Source organism: Dama dama, chromosome 24 (assembly GCF_033118175.1).
Source record: "Dama dama isolate Ldn47 chromosome 24, ASM3311817v1, whole genome shotgun sequence".
NCBI lineage: Eukaryota > Metazoa > Chordata > Mammalia > Artiodactyla > Cervidae > Dama > Dama dama.
Genome location: NC_083704.1, coordinates 29,608,311 through 29,629,499, shown reverse-complemented (window position 1 = coordinate 29,629,499; position 21,189 = coordinate 29,608,311).

The following is a 21,189-nucleotide window of genomic DNA, read 5'->3' as shown; positions in this document are numbered from 1 at the left end:
TGGATGGACCTTGAGAGTATTAAGTGAAATAAATCAGACAAAAAAAGTCAAATACCATATGATTTCATTTGTAGGTAGAACCTAAAAAACACAAAAATTGTGTGTTTGAAAAACACACAAAAAAATTAAGTGTTTTAAAAAAACTTAAAGAAGTTGTGGAATATCACTCAGCCATAAAAAGGAACAAAACTGAGTCAGTTGTGGTGAGGTGGATGAATCTCGAGCCTGTTATGCAGAGTGAAGTGAGTCAGAAAGAAAAACAAATATACATATTAAAGCATATATATGGAATCTAGAAAAATGGTACTGATGAACCTATTTGCAGGGAAGGAATGGAGACACAGATGTAGAGAACAGACTTATGGACACAGCAGGGGAAGGAGAGGGGGGAACCAATTGAGAACATAGCACTGACATTTATATACGACTGTGTGTAAGACAGGTGACTAGTGGAAAGCTTCTATACAGCACAGGGAGCCCAGCCTGGTGCTCCGTGATGACTCAGAGAGGCAAGACGGAGGTGCGGGTGGAAGGGAGGCCCAAGAGGGAGGATTTATATATATATAAATATAGTTACGACTGATTCACGGTGTTGTATGGCAGAAACCAACACAATATGGTAAAGCAATTATCTTCCAATTAAATTTTTTTGATTTAAATAAAAATAAAGAAAATTAAAAAACACAGCAACAACAGCAAAAAACAAAGCCATAGATACAGAAAACAGATTGGTGATTACCATAGAGGGGGGTTGGGCATTGGGTGAAATGAGTAAGGAGGTCAGTTGTATAGTGACAATGTTAACTAGACTTATTGTGATGATCATTCTGTAGCGCATGCAAAAATTATAGTATTATATTGTATGCGTGAAACTAACATAACCTTTATACCAATTTCACCTCAATTAAAGTGAAAGTGAAGTTGCTCAGTCATGTCCAACTCGTTGCAACCCTGTGGACTGTGGCCTACCAGGCCCCTCTATCCACAGGATTTTCCAAGCAAGAGTACTGGAGTGGGTTGCCATTTCCTTCTCCAATTAAAAAAACACCTCAATTAAAAAGACACCTAAAATGCTTCAGCAATTATTAAATGTTCAATGCATCTTTGATAGTATTGTATCTCAGTCAATATCACCAATTTCTTAGGCTAGAGAGTATATCATAATCATTTTGTACCCCCATCCTTATTTTGGATCCCATAGGGAACAGTTTGAATAAAACAATAAATATGTGAACAAATGAATGCATGAATGAGTCATTTTTTAATGTACACAGAGCAAGCCTAGAACAGGTCCAGCTACACTGTTCAGTGTCTGAATTATTGACAATTTATTTTAGTATGAAAATTATTTTCCCATTAATCAACTTTTATAGTAGAAAATGACCCTGACTTCAGGAACTGCTTACAGTAGAGAATGTTAGCAGGCCTTTCAGTAGCAGCAGTTAACCTCGTTGCCCATTGATAGATCAAGAGCTAATTCCCAAACTATTTTCAAGCCAACCTGGTGAGAACATAATATTTACTCAAAGAACACTAAATTATTTGGTGTGATTTCAATAGGAAAAAAAAAAAAGGATGCTTTGAGGAAGAACTAGTGGTATAAATAGTGTTTGCTTATAATTGTATAGGCAATACTTCTGTTCATCTCCTGGTAGAGAGGCTAGGAAATAGTTCTTTAGAACTAGCTCTGTTTAATATTTTGCTTATTCTTTCTGCTGTTCTCATTGCAGATCTGAATGACAGTATAATCAGGCAGAAGTAAAGTATAATTCCAGCCAGAAAGGGCAGAGGTGATTATGCTCACAGATAAAGTAAATGAAGTCTAGTTCATCCAGGGGAAAAATGTTCAGGTTACAAGACAATGACTGCTTTTTTCTTTTTTCCAAGCAAGCAGAAGGTTTATCAGTGACAAATGCTTAGCTTTCTTTTCTGAATCCATTTTTCTACATTCATACAGGAGAAATGTGGAGAAATGGAATTTTCATATTCTATTTATAATGACTTTCAAAGATGATTCTTCCATCTTTTAAAACCCATCCCTTTTGTTGGTAGAAAACGCTCACCTCTCTTAGGCACCTAAGACAGCAGTTTCTTTTGCATGTTCTGGGAACAGAGAAATTATTTTAAGTTATAACTTTTTTAAAATTTAAGATGGACCCTAGGAATTTCTTTTGAAACATAGTAAATACCTTAATTATGTTTGTTTCTGGGTCACATTAGTTTCATTCCACTGGTGCAGGTACCCAGTCAAAGAACACTTGTCCTAAATAGCCATTGCATTGAAACCCAAAGAACTGGAGTGGAAACCTGGAAATGAGAGGTGGCATGCTTTGCCCCAAGTCTAAGATATGGAGATAAGAACATAGAGCTTGGGAGCAGGCTGTGGAAGGGATATTGGGAAGGATTACTTTACATGTTTACTCCAGTTACATACTAAGAGTTCAAACTGTTTATGACAAGCCAAGATAAACAATGGTTAACAGCTTGTTTCTCAGACAAGAAACTTCCTTTATCATTATTATTTGAGAGGTGCCTAGTCATGAACATGATCTTTCTTTTAAATTTTGCTTGCTTTTTGTTATAATTCTATTTATACATATTTCAAGATATATCTCTTTTTTTAATTTTTATTGGGATATAGTTGATTTATAGTATTGTGTTAGTTTCTGTTGTACAGAAAGTGAATCAATTATACATAGGCATGTTTCCACTCTTTCTTAGATTCTATTCCCATATAGGTCATTACAGAGTACTGAGTAGGGTTCCCTGTGCTATACAGTAGGTTCAGATAAGGACACTTTTAAAACTAAGACATTATCAAGCGTATTACCAAGTGTAGAGGAAATGACAATATTTCTTCAATAGTATTCAGATTTTCCCCATTGTCTAGTAATTTTCTAAAAATGTGTTTGAATCAGGATATAAATAATCTCATGTCTGTTGTGATCAGTTAATATATCTTTACCACATCTTTTAACCTATAAATTACTTCTCCCACCCTTTGCTTTCTTGTAAAAACTGTTTATTGTTGTTCCTGAACCAAAGCACACTACCTGAACATAGTAATAATTAATAAATGCTTATAGAATAAAGAATAAAGGACTCAGCAAAAACATGCTTTACTAGATATTTCACTGTCCTAGCTTGTAATTCTTTCTAGCATGAGTGATTTTTTTTTTGTTTTTACCTTTCACTTTCTTGCAGTTTCTCATTCAGTTCTTCTTTTAAATTATTATTTATTATTTTTATATTATGAAAATTGAAGATAATTCAAAGAAATGGAAATATGTCCATGACTTGGAAGAATTAATGTTGTTAAAATGTCTATACTATCTAAAGCATCTATAGATTTAATGCAACTCCTGTCAAAATACCTATCACATCTTTCACAGAACTAGAACAAATAATTTAAAAATTTATATGGAACCATAAAAGGCCCCAAATAGCCAAATTAAACTTGAGAAAGAAGAACAGAGTTGGAGGTATCATGCTCCCTGACTTCAGACTCTATTACAATGCTACATTAATTAAGGCAGTGTGGTACTGGTACAGAACAGACATGTAGATCAGTGGAGAAGAACAGAGCTCATTCAGCTCTTTTATTCAGTTCCATCTGGTGAGAAGGCAAAAGAGGCCGTATCATATGTGCTTACCAACCTGACAAATCATGTCCCTTCTCTTTGCTCCTTTCAAGTCTCTCAATGTCTTATGATTCACTGACCAAACCACTGTGCCCTTTCCTCCCCAAATGAGGACACTATGAGCAACTTAAAGGTAGTAACCCTTCTTAATTGATCTTCCTGTCTCCAGTTGCTAAAACCCTTTCCATCACACAGTACACACTCGCTGAACATCTATTATTATTGATTGAAATCATAACTAATATCAGTACTTATGAAAAATCTAAAGATTAAAGAAGAAAAACCATAGCTATAATTGACCAAGATTAGCTTTTTTCCTCACATGTAGTTTCTAGTTTTCACCAAATAAGTGTTACCTGTTTGAAACACTGTGCACTTTCAGTTTAAGAATAGCTGTGATTTTTTTTTTTTTTTTTACCTATGTGTATGCAAGGCAGCCTTGTACTTTTTAATTAATTAACTCCACTTTTACATCTTGGAGAAAGGGTAGTGCTATGGAATATGGGACAAAACATGTTCCCAGAGACAGTGTCAGCACCAGTGTCTCAGAGGAGAGAGCAGAGTACAACTGCAACTCTTAAATTAGAGTTTGCTACAGAACTGTGCAGGAGGAAAAATAAATTTACAATCTGAGAAGAAAGACTATGATTCCACTTCTGAGCAATAGTGAAGAACTCTGCCAAAGAATGGATGAGGACTGAAGTTACTGTTTTTAAACATATCTCTACTCTCCAGTCATTGCTCTTAGTGAGAGGATGCTGCCAGAGACACAGTGGTACAAAACAGGGCATATTTTAAAGGGACAGGGCAATCTTCCATGGACCTCCCTTGTGCTAACAGCAAGCTCTCATCCCAGCTAAAGTCAGATCATTTTAAAAACTCCAAATAGTACTTTAATTTCTCACCTAAGCCTCTGATACAGGCACTTACATCCTAATTAATATTTTCATTGCTGTAAACCTAAGGATTCAAAGCACAACTTTTATTATCAGCTGGCTGAAAGAGTGGAAATAGATGAACTTTCAGACGATAACAAGGGGGTAATGATGCAGACTGTGGCAAAACAGTCAAAGTGTTGGTCACTCAGTTGTGTCCAGCTCTGTGCTACCCCCTTGGACTCTAGCCTGGGCTGCTCTGTCCATGAAATTGTTCCAGGCAAAAATACTGGAGTGAGTAGTCATTCCCTTCTCCAGGGGATCTTCCTAACCCAGGGATCAAACCTGGGTCTCCTGCAGATTCTTTACCATCTAAGCTACCAGCAAAGTCCTAGACTGTAGCAAGTACAGAGTTAAAAATTAGGTGCTCAAGCTCCTCAGAGATGTTTGGTATAAAATGAATTCTGGGAAAGGATTCATTCTAGGAAAGTAAATACTAATGGACTTGAGCAAGAAGGATTGGGGGGGGGGGGTGGAATTATTTAGTGGTAAAAGGGTAACTGAAAAAGGTATGACCTAAAACTCCTTTGGATGCTAATGGAGTTATGAATCATTTGTTGATCTTTCTTCTATTTTTCCTTCCAGATATCTGTTTTGCCTCCTGTCCCTGATTTTCACATTTAAATTTTAGCCTCTGATGTGGAAATATTCATAGTTGCATCAAATATACAAGTACGAACTTATCACCTTCTAATTCCTCAAATACCATTTATAATACAAAATGCAAAGTAATAGAATTAGATTATCGTTGAATCCATCTAGTTGAAAGAGGAGACAGCTTGGTTAATACATGTACCTCATTTATGCAATATTGGGATGAATAATTTTTCCAGAATTAGAAAGCTATCAAAAAATTACTCTAGAAACTGTCAGTATTACTGGTCACTTAAAAAACATTTAAAATCAATTCTGTAGCATTTGGAGCAATGACTGTAGCAGATGCTGTCACAACATCTCCCATCTCTTTTTCCTATACTAGAGGTTAAGGCCAAGATACCTACACCACAGTATGTTTCCCATATCTCTGGGAAATCACCTGGCCCCTCAGGGCAGGACAAAAAAAGTCAGAGGCCTAATGTTCCCAGAAGTGACCATCAAATAGTAGTAGGTGGAAAGTTGCGAACAAACACACCAACATCTGTACCTTTCAGTGAGACAATTCTATGGAGTGTTCTGCACCACTGATCAGAGTGGCCCCAAGGGGACAGGACTGAAATTGCCCATGATATTGATGCACTTTGAATGGTTCTCACTACCTCCATGTCTCTCTTCCCCACTTCCTCGCTGCATGCTCTGGTATTACCTTCAATTATATTGCCAGGATCCAGGCCCTTGTCTTGAGTTTGATTGGAGGAGTACTCAAACTTGGATAAAGCTCTCCACTGCTGTGACTGAGTGCCATCAGAAATGATAATTCACTACCGTTAAAATAGTGCTTCTGTGATTTCATTCATTCACTTAAAAAGATCATAATTTTGTCTCTTCCATATTAACATCTATATGACAATTTACTCAATAACCTTTCTAAGTCAGTTGAAAATTGATTGACTTTTATTTAGTCTTTACTACTAGGGTAAAATCAGGCATGAAATCACACTGTAATTTGATAACAATACATTTTTCCTAACAGATATTTAAAATTACATATTTTATTGATGCTTGCTCGTGTATCATCTAAAATGATGCTATATACCAACCTTCCCAAAACACTGGGCTACAGTGTAGATAAAGAATACTCATGGTATTTCTGTCAGCAGGCTATGACACCACCATTGAGAATTGTTAAGGTAAAATCAGCAGAATTTTTGACAAGACACTTCCCTTGGGGTGTTAGAGAATTCCATATTTCTTGTTGGATGATTTTTCCCAGATTGAAAGTGACCATTTTGAGTTAGAAGCGCCTGTCCAGCAGGAACCACATCTAGCATTCTTTCATATTACTATGTAGTTCCATGGCACCTAAAGAGGGATACAAATGAGGTGGTAATCGCAATCATTGAAACTCGTGTTATGTCCATAGAATTTCCTTCAGGATATATAAGATACAGAAAGTAGAGAATGCTGCTATTTGAGGTTCATTGTCAAGGGACAAAAATTTTATTCTGTTGTTGTCTAGCAAATGTGTGGTTTTTGTTTTCATTTATTTAGAGGAAGTGTTTTGTGTTTGAAAGCATTTTGGTCCTCAGAATGCAACTTCTGACCCAAAGCTCATGAATCACTTTTTTAAAGAAAATTAGTAAGTATCTCATTTTATTCTAAAGAGGCACTCCAGATTTCTTTTAAGTGGCACAATTTGATTCTCAGGGATTTAGCGCTTATTACTAGTTAGTAAAACATACGTTGCTTGCTACTAACAGACACAGTTCATTTTATTCATGAAAGGCTCAATGGCTCTGTTTCTGGAGGTGTTGGGTATGTGTGTATGTGTGTCTGTGTATGAGTTAGATAGAGAAAGAGAGATCTCATAGAATCAGACAGTATGCATTGACGTCAATGAGTGTGTAGACCTACAGAGACATGTGCAGACAGGATATAAAACTGTATAGATTATGAACATCTCTGGTTGATGAAATGGAATTGAAATACATTTTCCCTTTCATATTGGAAGAGGATTAACATTAAAAAACTAATCTTTTTTGAGATAAAGTTCATTAACACAATGATTATTCATTTGGTTTTTATAATGATATTGCTGCTTAATCATCAGAACATTGTTTCCTGTGCTCAATGGAAACCAGCAGGAAAACATTTGAAGAGCAAGTCTTGCTGCTAATGTGACGGGAGAGGGAATGGTATTCTCATTGCTCTTCATTTGAAAAGTACAGCACATTTCTACTCAGAAGTCTAAAACTGCTTGTCCAACAGCATGAGTTTTAAACCCCACATTAAACATAGAATAAAGTTATATAATCCTGAAGGCTGAATCTTTGCCTCAGGTCTGCTATTTCTCTTTGGATTATACACAGTTTCTCCAGTGGGTGGATTTGAGTTGGTTTACCAGTATTGGTAGTGGCAATACTATGGTACCACATTTGTTATCTCATTTGTCTGTTTAGCTCAGTAAGCACAGCCATGAATAAGATGGGGCCAAACTATAAATCTTTAAAACTATATCCTCTGTGGTGCAAGTTCAACCCACAATACACCACTAAATCTATAAAGGCTGGGATTTCTTCAATGGAATCAAAATGAAAATATAACAATAAGATGTCATAAAAAAGAAATCTGTTATTTTTATTCACTAAAGATTCTTTTGAACATAGGGATTCAAAAACTCCTATATAGGGAGCTAAATTATCAACAAGGTGTAGAATGCAAAATTATCTACTAATATGCATTGCACAGTGTAGCAGTATTACTTGGGGCTGTAAATTGCAGACCTTAGAAACCCAGTCTGGATGATTTAAGCAGACAGTGAATATCTTTATAAGACAGTGGCTAATTCACAACTTGTCCAGCAAATCAACTTCAGAAGCTAGACAGGAACAAGGAAGGCTGATGATGGTTAAGATCAACACCAACATCACACCATGGAATCATTTAAATGAGGACAGCCAGCTCTGGGTGTCCAGCTAGAACCCCCTAGAAATGGGACATGACTGCAATCAAGACTGCCACTAGCTAACAAAATTGGTTCTCTCCTGTTTCTGCTTCTTCAGTTCACAGGCTGAGATTCCAATTGTGGAGAAAGTGCATCTGCCTGGCTGAACTACCTAATATATGCTCAGGTTCTTTTGGCAAAGGGATCAAGTGATCTCTGGCTTTGTAAAAACTCTCATGATGGTGAATTTCTCTGATATATAAATTTTTTTCAAATATTAGTCAGCCAAAATGTGACATTTGCATCATCCACCATCCTATAGGGTCTGATTCAAAGACACATTCCTAAGAAGAAGATGCTTAGAACATTTACTTACATGACTGAGGACCTATCAGTTCAGTTCATTCGCTCAGTCATGTCCAACTGTTTGCGACTCATGGATTGCAGCACACCAGGCTTCCCTGTCCTTCACCAATTCCTGGAATTTACTCAAACTCATGTCCATTGAGTCAGTGATGCTATAGGTGAGAACCTATAGCTAATTTAATTAGATTATTCAAAACCTGGTTTACAATTTCTCAAGCAGCACAACTTTTTGATCAAGGTATATTCTAGGTAGAAACTGAACAAATAATGTTTTTTAACTAACCATGTAACTCCTTTAGCTTCCTTCAATTGGTCAACAGCTCTGAGATAAAGAGTCATAGAAAGAAAAGAAAAAAGAGAAAGACAGATGTAAGTAGCATACAAGATTATTAAATGACATTTCCAAGGCACACACATTTGGTGAGCCTTTACAATGTTAATTCACATTTTTAAAGAGAGGGACATTTTTAAAAGTGAGCGTTTAAAAGGGAGTATGTGTCTGTGAGTGTACTGATCCCCATTTGATCACATCCAAGGCACCTCTAAGTCTCAATCACTGAACCTAAATGATTCTGGAATTCATAAAGAAGCCTGACATGAGGGAGGTGCCCTTTCATTACCGTGTTCTATTTCATTATTTTGCAAAACCCTGGTGAATATATCTGACTCCCACAGAGAGCATATCTGAAAAACTCACACAGAGATGAGAGTGTATAGGCTGAAAATCAGAGAGAGGTCACTGCTAGAAAGTGAGAAGCTATGTTTTGACATTTGTCAAATGTTAACAAAAACAATCAGCATTAATCTCACATCTACAGATAGTAAAAGGTAACAGCAGGAGCCAATGGGGCATGAATAATCCAAAGCATGAGCTAATGTAAAATTAATTTACATGTGATTACTGGAGACATTATGTAATTTCTGCAGCATTTATTGCTCTTATGTTTTCTTCTGCTTATGTTATAATTGGGTTCAACTCCCAGAGTACATCCTCGTTGGGTGACATGCAATTAAACCTTTTCAGTGAATCATGATTAGAAATGTTTTCATAAGTAGCAGAAATTTTATCCAGGCACAAATATGTCAGAGTATATCCCCTCTGAAATCACAGAAAATCTCTTGACTAAAAGAAGATTTTGAGCAAGGACAAATCCAAAATAAACAGCCAGCAGTATTGGAAAAGTATGTGCTTTAGAAGATTTGGAAACATAGTGTCTGGTGATAAGGAGTCACTAGATTCAAAAGGAATTTTGAGGAGAAGTTTAGTTAGGAAACAAGATGTCATTTGGCTGGGACACAGCCCCCAAGCCAGTCTGAGGCAGACATCTCGTGCAGAAATTGCAGCTCTGACCCTGGGGCCAGACTGTGAAAGAGGCTGCTGTGGAGAGCATTTACTTCAACACCACATGTGCATTGGATGCTCAATAACTTTGGAAGAAGATGAGGTTCCATATCAATTTTTCAGTCATATCCAGACCCCCAGATAATAAGAAATGGAGCAATGCCATTGCCTGAATTTAAAGGACAAATTTGAACTGACTGCTGCAGGATTTACATGCTACATCTGTTTTTCCCTTTTACAAGGAATCTCCTTTTGAAATGTTATCCATAGTAACTTTTCTGCCCATGATTTTCAGACTGACTAAGTTTCAACACAGCTTCGATATGCACTTTGAAATAAGGAACGCATACCCACATACTGTTTCTGACTGTCATGGAAAACCTGTGCAACTCCACATCAAGTCACCTAGCCTTTCCTGGTCTCAATTACTTCATTTTCTTAATGAATGGTGGGTGGGAGAAAATGTCATCTGTAATTCCCTTCAGTCATTTAAACTGAAGCAGAAAACACTCTGTCATCTCATATAAAAGGAAACTCTCATTACATTACAGCATGATATTTTGGACTTGAAATATAAGAAGAGTTTTAGATCAGACCAAAGAAAGGGCTTTATTTTTTGTCTTCCAGTTCTATTGCAATTGCAATCAACATACAATACTAAGTTTAAGATGTATAGCATAATGATTATGTGTGTGTGTATATATATATGTATATATATATAAGATGTATAGCATAATGATTATGTGTGTGTGTATATATATATGTATATATATATAAGATGCATAGCATAATGATTATGTGTGTGTATATATATGTATATGTACACACACACAAACACACATATACTGAAGTGATTGTCACATTAAATTTAGTAAATATCCATCATCTTATATAAATATAAAATTAAGAAAATAGAGCAATTTTATCCTGATGTTAAGAAATCTTGGGATTCACTGTCTTAATATCCTTCACATGTAGCACACAGCAGTGCTAACCGTACTCACCATGCCATATGCTATATCCCTAGCATTCACCTATCCAACAACTGGACATTTGTAACTTTTGACTATGTGTGTATTGTTTACTCAGTTGTGTCTGACTCTTTGCAATCCTATGAATTATAGACCCCAGGCTCCTCTGTCTTTGGAATTCTCCAGGCAAGAATACTAGAGGGGGTTGCCTTGCCCTTCTCCAGGGAATCTTCCCAACCCAGGGATCAAACCCAGGTCTCCTGCATTGCAGGCAGGTTCTTTACCGTCTGAGCCACCCAGGGAAGTCCAACTTTTAACTACTTTCATCCAATTCCCCCTCTCCACACTCCCTGCCTCTGGGAACAAAAAATCTGATCTCTTTTTATGTGAGTTTACCTGTCTGTTGGTTTTTTATGTATAACTGACCCACAAAACTCAATTAGTTGTTACTACATTATAGCAATTTGACATTTTCATACATTTCAAAATGATCACTTTGATTAATTCTACTCATGATATGTCACCATACAAAGATATTATATAGTTATTGAATATTGCTCACATTATGCATTTCATACTAGTGACTCATTTATAGAACAACTGGAAGTTTGTACTTAATCTCCCTCACCTATTTCTTTCTTCTTGCCAATCTCTTCCCCTCTGGCAACCACCTGCTTCTTCTCTATATCTATAAACATGTTTCTGTTTTGTTATATTTATTCTTTTTTTTTACATTCTACATATGAATACAATCATACATACAGTGTCTATGTCTCTCTGTATGACTTATTTCACTTTATCATGTTACCCTCTAGGTCCATTCATGTTGCTGCAAATGGCAAGATTTCATTCTTACTTATGACTGAGTAATATTCCATTTGGGACTTTCCTGGTAGCTCACTGATACAAAATCTTCCTGCCAATGCAGAAGACATGGGTTCAATCCCTGAGTCAGGAAAATCCCCTGGAGAAGGAAATGGCAACCCATTGCAGTATTCTTGCCTGGGAAACCCCATGGACAGAGGAGCCTGGCAGGCTGCAGTCCATGGGGTCCCAAAAGAGTCACACATGACTTAGTGACTAAACAATATTCCTTTATGTGTATATATATATATATACACACACACACACACACACATATATATACACACACATATATACATTACACCTTCTTAGCTGTTATAAATAATGACACAATGAAAATAGGGAAGCATTTATTGTTTTGAATTAGCATTGCTGTTTTCTTCAGATAATACCCAGAAATGGAATCGTTGCATCATACTGTAGTTCAGCTTTTAAATTTTTGAGGAATCTCCATACTGCTTTCCATAGTGGCTACACCAATTTACATTCCCATCAACACTGGGAAGGGCTTTATTTTTAAGAAACATCCATAACTATACAACTGAAGTTAATGCTTTTAGGGTAAATCATACTATCATCATCCCAAAATATTACATGAATATAACTCTCTATCCTAAAAAGCTAGAAACTAGATAAACTTCTTGGATACAAACAAGATCTTGGTATCTCATTGCTGCTTTTCTTTCTAGAAAGGGAGATGATTATCTGCTGTGGATTCTGCATTTAGAATTATTGGGGGCTAGTATCTGTCAAAGCCAAAAAAAAAAAAAAGTGCTGTAAGTTAAGTTTATTCAGTGTCTTACTGAGAACTATAGTCAGAGAGATAGCCTCTTAGATAGCTCTGAGAAACTGTTCTGAAGAGGTAGAGGGTAAGATCAGTATTATAGATAATTTTAGCAAAGGGATGTATGCAACCAAGTACACATCTTAGAAGGTTGCTGCTAGTCACGAGGAACAGATAACCTCAGTTAATGGTTTTAGTGTTTTTCTAAGTGTGGAATACAAGGATCCAGGTTCACAAATAATTTTCCCTTAAATATTTGTAATTATCTATCTATATATCTATATCTCTGTCTGTATCTATGTATATATACACCACATCTTCTTTATCCAGCTTTTGATGGACACTTGGGTTTCATATCTTGGATGTTAGGGAAGCATTTATCTTTCCTGTTTTGCCAATATTTCTGGAGCACAGAGTGCTTCATTCAGATCTTTGCCCTAAATCTTTTTTTAAGGTAATATTATAGGTCAGTGCCATAGTGGTTTATAGAACTAGATGGTGGGCAGCATTCTTTCTTTGTAGATACCCTTCCATTGTTATTATGAAGCATTAGAAGCTAAGTTTTTTTTTTTTCCTTTTCAATTATACATGTGTCACAACTCAATGAAATCTATTAACATTATAGAAAGTTCAATAATAGATATGGACAACCTCATGTATTTAGTGGGTAGACTACTCACTGGATTATCAAAGCCATTCAAACTGTGCATATCACATCATGTTGTCCCTCAACCTTTTTGTATAATCATGGTGAAGGAGAAATGTGATAGAGCAAATCTCGTGTCTTGGGAAAGCAAGTGTTTCTGGCAACAACCCAAAAGTTACAGTTGCTTCATTCTCAGCTAATAGATAAAAGTCTCCTGAAAAAACTGAAGACTGTCATGTGTATATTCTCTAAAATGAACTAGAAAACTCAACTTTCATTCTTTGTATAAACCAAAAACTAAATATATATGTAAACTCTGGAAGATTTGGAAAGTGTGCTTAAATATCAGTTGTATTAGGCCATTATTGTCTGGAAAATTTATTCTTCACAGCAGTATTCAATATGAGTAGCTAAAATCTCAGGTGAGAGATTACAAATATGCTATGTGCAGAGTATTATGATAGGAAGGATATTGTGTTGGTATCAGAGAAATAGGATTGAAGAAGTTTAGAGTCTAGTGGAAGAGAATGGTAGAAACTCAGGTCAAGATTTGCTGAGATCTTTTCAATCTACCCCGACATGATTCTGCCTCGTTTGGATTCCTGACAGTGAGGCTGTCACATAGATTTTTGTTGCTGTTTTACCTTCTCTAAATAATTAAGTCATTTGTAGTGGATTGATCAGTCTCTTCAAACTTCTTCCTCAGTGATCTGAATAAAGAGGACTTTCCTGACTGTCTTGTGTAAATTAGCAAAACTCCTTTCTTGCTTAGCCCTGTTTTTTCTCCAACACTTTTTTTTTTCTCTCCAACACTTTTATCATGATTCAAACTATGAATTTGCCTGCTGATATGTTTTTCTTTTCTATGTCCTATCTCTAGGATATAAACCCTGCAGGTCCAAGAACATTTCTGGCTTTTTTCACTATTCTCATTGATTAGTTTATTGACTGATACCCAGAATTGCATTATAAGTAGTTGCTGAAAGAGCAAATATGCATGTATCTTGACTTAAATAAAAATGCACTGTGTAAAAGTTGTGGATTATATTTTATTCAGGGATCTTTCTGAGGACGATAGCCCCGGAAACAACTTGTCAGTAGCTATGAAGAGGTTTTGGAAGAGCCAGAGTGTGTGTGTGTGTGTGTGTGTGTGTGTGTGTGTGTGTGTGTGTGTGTGTGTATATATGATTTTTTTTTGGCATGGGTGCTTTGAAATACATGTAGTCAATCATACATCTTGGTAAAAGATTACTGATAATCACAGACACACAAAAAAACATATCTCAAATTAATTATTTCAGTGTTTTTCTATATATGGGAAGATTCAATAATCTGAAGTCACTGTAATTCTTCCTTAGATATGCATCATAACTACCAAGGGGTCTTGTGCAAAACACCTAGTTCTCCATTTTACTTTTCTCCATTTCGAATGTCCCCCAGGGTGTAGTGTTGGGCAGTTACACTGAATTAGGACTTAACTCTTTGAATAAGGGGACAATGAGCAGCACTTCATTTTTGGTTTACATAAGAATGAAGATGAATGAACTTGGGCAAACTCATAGTGAAGAACAGGAAGGCCTGGCATGCTGAAGTCCATTGGGTCACAAAGAGTTGGGCAAGATTTAATGACTGAACAACAACAACTAAATGAATGAATTAATGGATATGCCTATATTTTGGGGTATGGATGAAATGCACTAAAATATTCAAAACAGTACTTTAATATAGGATTCCAAATTTGTTTTACTTTCTTTTCAATTAAATTTCTTTTCTATTATAGTTTTATAAGTACACTTTATTTCTACAAGCAAAAAAAATTTAAGTACTTTCATTAAAAGATAAAGATCACAGCCCTGCCTTGAAATAGAGTGACATAGGCAACCCACAGAGAGACTCACTCTTGTTCTATTTCTAATCATTTTCAAAGAAAATAATTCCAACTTCACCACCAAAGTAACATATTCCAGCATTCAACATTTCGTGTTATAAAAATTTTGCTTTTAGCTCATGTACATTTTCTCTGTCTTATATCCCATATAGCCTGTCATTTTGATCTTTGGTAATAAAGGCAGTTTCATTCCAAGAAAAGGCTCCAGTCATTCACTCAAAAAAAAAAAAAAAAAGATTGACAGAATATGAGATGTAAGCATTAAAACCATGAAACAGCCCATTTGTGTCCAAAATATCACACATATGTCAGGTGAAATGATTTCTTTTTAGTTCTGTGGACTAATAAGCAAGAGGTTGTTGTATTTCTCAAAAGTCTAAGAACTTGTCCACATTTCAGTAGGCAAGGTTTTCATACAAGTTATTTAACAAAACAGGTGTGTGTGTGTGTGTGTTTATAAAATTTAATAGATAATACCTATATCTTTGCCTCTACCTTCAAGGAAGATAATGGTGATTATTCATAATACTATTTTATTTCAGGCCGAATAAAGATACTTGTTAATTATACAATTACCTTGTGTTCACCACTCATTTTTCTAAAGTAATGACAGCTTTGAGTTGAATTGTTCATATATTCAAATCAAAACAAAATATTGCTTAAAGAAATTGCACTTTTTTTCCTTCTTTAGTAGAATAATTTAATTTTAATTGGTATATTCCTTATGGAATGCTAAACTGCTGTAATAGGAAAGATGCTGTCAAATAGATAGATAGATAATGTCGGGGGAGTTTGTAATTTCCTCAGTTCTGTCTTGCTGCAGCAAAAATTTGAAGTGATGGATGGACCAGTGTTACAGCTCTCTGTTACAGCTCAATTTTATTTGGCAAGCAGAGGAAAATACATCCTTGTGGCATGAGGGTAGGTCGACCCAAAAGACGTGAAGAGAAGAGAAGCCCCCTGCTCAATTTTGGCTCCTCTTTTTATATGTTTTTTCTCCTCCCCCTGAGCCTGCCCTATGTAAATTGGGCTAGCCAAGAGGGCTGTTTGTTTTACCTGAGGTTCTCACTCCAGTCCTGGACCTTCCTTTGTTCTATTTTCCCAGGCTTTTCTCTTTTTTGTCTTTTAGCCACTGCCATTCTGGACTCCTTTTACCTATTGTAACTACCTAACATATTGAGAGATAGATCTATCTCCACTTGATTTTACTGTCTTCGGAAAAGAAATGTCCTGGTGGCCAAGACCAGGACATATATCTATATGTATACACCTATATGCATATATAAATATTCATGTTACCAAATTCAAGTTTGGCTCCTCCCCACTCAAAAGCCAATAATCAAGAAGCAAGTGTTAGTGGAAGCAAAGTCAGAAAAGTCAACAGACTGGGAGGGAGGTGGACTCATTTCATGGGACCAGCTCCAAGAATTTTATTCATCACTGACAGTTTCTAAAGGGAATAAGGGGAAAGAATTGCAGTAAATCATGGAGGCAGGAGGTTGGGTTCTGCATCATTTTCCATTGTATGCAGACTGACTGACACTTTCTTCCGATGTTATCTTATCTAAATGATCTGTCTGCATTATTGCTAAGAGGGCTATCAGAAGTAGAGAGCTAGTCATTCCTTAACTACTCAACTTTTCATTTTTACTTTTTTTCATCTAGGAAAAGAATCAACAGTTTAGGCAAGTCCCGTTGTACATTCAGGAAAACATAAGCCGAGTCAGGTTAAACTGACTAGTGATCTCATTCCTATAATTTTGTTCTTTTAAGGCTAGAGGGAAACAGAAAGTCAAACAAACAAACAAAGGCAAAAGAGCTGCTATAAAAATCTGTATCTTCATATGTATACACACACACATATATATACATACAAATATATAAACTCTATATTAGATTTCTAAGAAGGAAACAAATTTTAACTAATAACAATAGTGTTGTGCTATCTTCAGTATTTTAATCAAATGGAGAAAAATATGTTAAGCTCAGTAACTGGAGTAGGCAGTGAATTAATGATGCAAAGAAGATATAGGGAAATTATATGATTATATGTAAATAGTTGATATGGCTAAATTCTAAAATAAAAGATTTCACACTGTGCGATGCCTAGCATTCTAAGTAAATAATGGAAACTCTACAGCAGAGATTCAAATGTAAATTATCCATAATGTTTTTTGACTTTGTATTAAAAAGTGAGAACTGCATGAGTCCAACTTTTAAATTAGCAAAATTTTTTCTCATCAAACATTCATATAAAATAGCCAACAATATCTCACTATCTTGCAAATTATTTACATATGAAGAAGCTATTCTAATAATCTATTCCTACTGATTAGTGCTTATAATTTTTAAAAATCTTTTCTTTTGCTGATAGGTTTCACAAATAGAAATTGATTAGATGGCAAGGGAATATTTCCTGCTAAATGGTTGGAATTAAGATTTGCTTGTAATTTTTAAAAATAATGACTTTATATTGTTTTCACTGACCAAAATCACTTTTAACACAGTCCTCTTCCCGATAATAATGTTTCCCACCTCTATCACTAAGAGTTACCCCTGTGAATGTGGATTCTTTGTGAGTAATGATAAAATGCACATAAGAATATTGAATCATTATTTCAATTATTCATTGCAATCAGAAATGGGTTTGCATTCTCCCTCAGTTCCTGTTAATTATCTGTGTTACCATTGACAATTTGTTCTCTTTATCTAAAACTGAATTTGTAACCTGTGAGTGGGGACAGCTAATAGGATCCACTTTAACTGTTGCTGTGAGAATTAAATAAAATAGCATATGTAAACCATCTAGCATAGTGCTTGCACATAGCAGTCATGTAAAATTTTTAATCCTTTTCTCTTTCACGTCTTCTCCAATCAAACTTGTGAGTGGCATATATCTTCACCAAATTATCAAAACTGTATGAGTCTCAACTTCTTTATTGGTAAAATGAGGATCACTTTATATGCCTTTCTATGTAATTTGATGCTGTTGTTCAGTCTCTAAATCATGTCGGCCTCTCTGTGACCCCATGGATTGCAGCGCACACTATCTCCCCAAGTTTGCTCATATTTATGTCCATTTGAGTCAGTGATGCTATCAAACCATTTCATCCTCTGCCACCCACTTCTTTTGCCTTCAACCCTTCCCAGCATCAGGGTCTTTTCCAGTGAGTCAGTTCTTCACATCAAATGGCCAAAACATTGGAACTTTAACATCAGCATCAATCGTTCCAGTGAATATTCAGGGTTTATTTCCTTTAGGATTGATTGGTTAGATCTCCTTGCTGTCCAAGGGACTCTGAAGAGTCTTCTCCAGAACCACAGTTTGAAAGCATCAATTCCTTGGCACTCAGCCTTATGGTCCAACTCTCACTTCCATACATGACTACTGGAATAGCCATAGCTTTGACTATATGCACCTTTGTTGGTAAAGTAATGTCTCTGCTTTTTAATATACTGTCTACGTTTTTCATAACTTTTCTTCCAAGGAGCAAGCGTCTTTTAATTTCATGGCCGCAGTCCCTGTCCACAGTAATTTTGGAGCCCAAGAAAATAAAATCTATCACTGCTTCCACTTTTTCCCTTCTATTTGCCACAAAGTGATGAGACTGGATGCCATGATCTTCGTTTTTTGAATGTTGAGTTTTAAGCCAGCTTTTTCACTCTCGTCTTTCACCTTCATCAAGAGGCTGTTTAGTTCCTCTTCACTTTCTGTCGTTAGAGTGGTATCATCTGCATATCTGAGGTTGTTGATATTTTTCCCAGCCATCTTGATTCTAGCTTGTAACTAATCCAACCCAGTATTTCACAGGATGTACTCTTCATGGAAGTTAAATAAACAAGGTGACAAAAAAAATTGTCATACAACTTTCCCAACTTACATGACAGTCATTTGTGTCATGTAAGGTTCTAACTGTTGCTTCTAACTGTTCTAACTGCTATTTCTGACCCACATACAGGTTTCTCAGTAGATAGGTAATGTGACCTGTTATTCCTATCTCTTTAAGAATTTTTCACAGTTTGTTGTGAGCCACACAAAGGTTTTGCAATATCAATGTAGCAGAAGTAGATGTTTTTCTGGAATTCCCTTGCTGTCTCTATGACCCAACAAATGTTGACAATTTGATCTCTGGTTCCTCTGCCTTTTCTAAACCCAGCTTGTACTCTGGAAGTTCTCAGTTCACATACTGAACTGAGTGAACTGTGGCTCACTTCATGCTGAAGTGTAGCTCGAGGGGTTTTGAGCATAATCTTACTTGCATGAGAAATGAGTGCAATTGTCCAATAGTTTGAACATTCTTTGGCATTGCTCTTTTTTGAGATTGGAATGAAAACTGACATTTTCCCATCCTGTGGCCACTACTGAGTTTTCCAGATTTTCTGGCATATTGAGTACAGCACTTTAATAGTACCATCTTTCAGGATTTGATAGCTTAGCTGGAATTCCATCACTTCCACTAGCTTTGTAGTAATACCTCCTAAGGTCCTCTTGACTTCACACTTCAGGATGTCTGGTTCTGGGTGAGTGACCACACCATCGTGGTTATATGGGTCATTAAGATCTTTTATGTATAGTTCTTCTGTATATTCTTTCCGCCTCTTAATTGCTTCTTCCTCGGTTAGGTCCTTGCCATTTCTGTCTTTTATTGTGCTCATCTGTGTATGAAATTTTCCCTTGGTATCTATAATCTTTTTGAAGAGATCTCTAGTCTTTCCCATTCTATGTTTGCCTCTATTTCTTTGCATTGTTCATTGAATAAGACCTTATCGCTCCTTGTTATTCTCTGGAGCTCTGCATTCAGTTGGGTTTATCATTCCCTTTCTCCCTTGCTTTTTGCTTCTCTTCTTTCCTCAGTTATTTGTAAAGCCTCCTCAGACAACCACTTTGCCTTCTTGCATTTCTTTTTTTGGGAATGGTTTTGGTCAATGCCTCCTGTCCAATATTACGAACTCCTGTCCATAGTTTTTCAGGCACTCTATCAGATCTAATCTCTAGAATCTATTTGCCACCTCTACTGTATAATCGTAAGGGATTTGAATTAGGTCATATCTCAATGGCCTAGTGGTTTTCTATACTTTCTTCAATTTAAGTCTGAATTTTGCAATAAGACGCTGATGATTGGAGCCACAGTCAGCTGCAGGTCTTGTGTTTGTTGATTGTATAGAACTTCTCCATCTTCAGCTGCAAAGAATATCATCAATCTGCTTTTGATATTGAACATTTGGTGATTTCCAGGTGTAGAGTTGTCTCTTGTGTTGTTGGAAAAGGGTGTTTGCTATGACAAATGTGTTCTTTTGGCAAAACTCTGTTAGCCTTTGCCCTATTTCATTCTATCTGATATAGGGGGTCAAATAAGAAAACACAGGAACATATACAGTCGTCTGTGTGTGTGTGTGTATACATATGAAAATGCTCTTAATAATATAACAACAACTTGTGAAACTCTTTGGGATATTGAATGAGATTCTTAACATCCTTTAAAATTTAGTTTCTTCTATTCTATAAAATGTATATTATTGCTACTAAGCATGCTATTCTTAGAAATTTACTTTTAAATAGATTAACAGTTTTCTGTAACTTTAAATTAATTTGCATATTAGTGTTTGCCTTATAAATGTCTCCACCTTATGCCATCTTTAAAGCATCTAGGGATCTTGCCAATTATATTAGAACTTTATGACCATGCGGTTAATATTGACATCTTCAGAGATATTTCTTTCCTTGGTGCCTCCCACGCTCCCAGTTAATATGAATAATTCCAACCAGGTGACCTGATAAGGTATGTACCTTGTAGATGCATCAGCACAAGTCTGTTTTAATTTCTGAAAAATGCAATGCACTTCTGTGAATACATGGCTTTGTAAGTGTTCCGATAACATATTATATACAGCATTTGTCTGTGTTGATTATTTCACTGATTTCTTCACTCTGCGGTCATTGTGCTGTTGTAAAACCCAGACTTTATGAGTTCAAGTCTTAGTCCTGTTACCAGTTATATTACCTTAGGTAAATGCCTAACCTCTCCATTCCTCAGTTTTCTCATCTGCAAGTTAGTGACAATAATAGTACCTTTTTGGCCCATTTGAGTCACTATAACATAATGGCATAGACTAGATGGCTTATGGAAAACAAAAGTGTGTTGCTAACAGTTTCAGAGTCCGAGAAGTTCAAGATCAAGGCACCAGCAATTTCCATGTATGGTGAGGACCT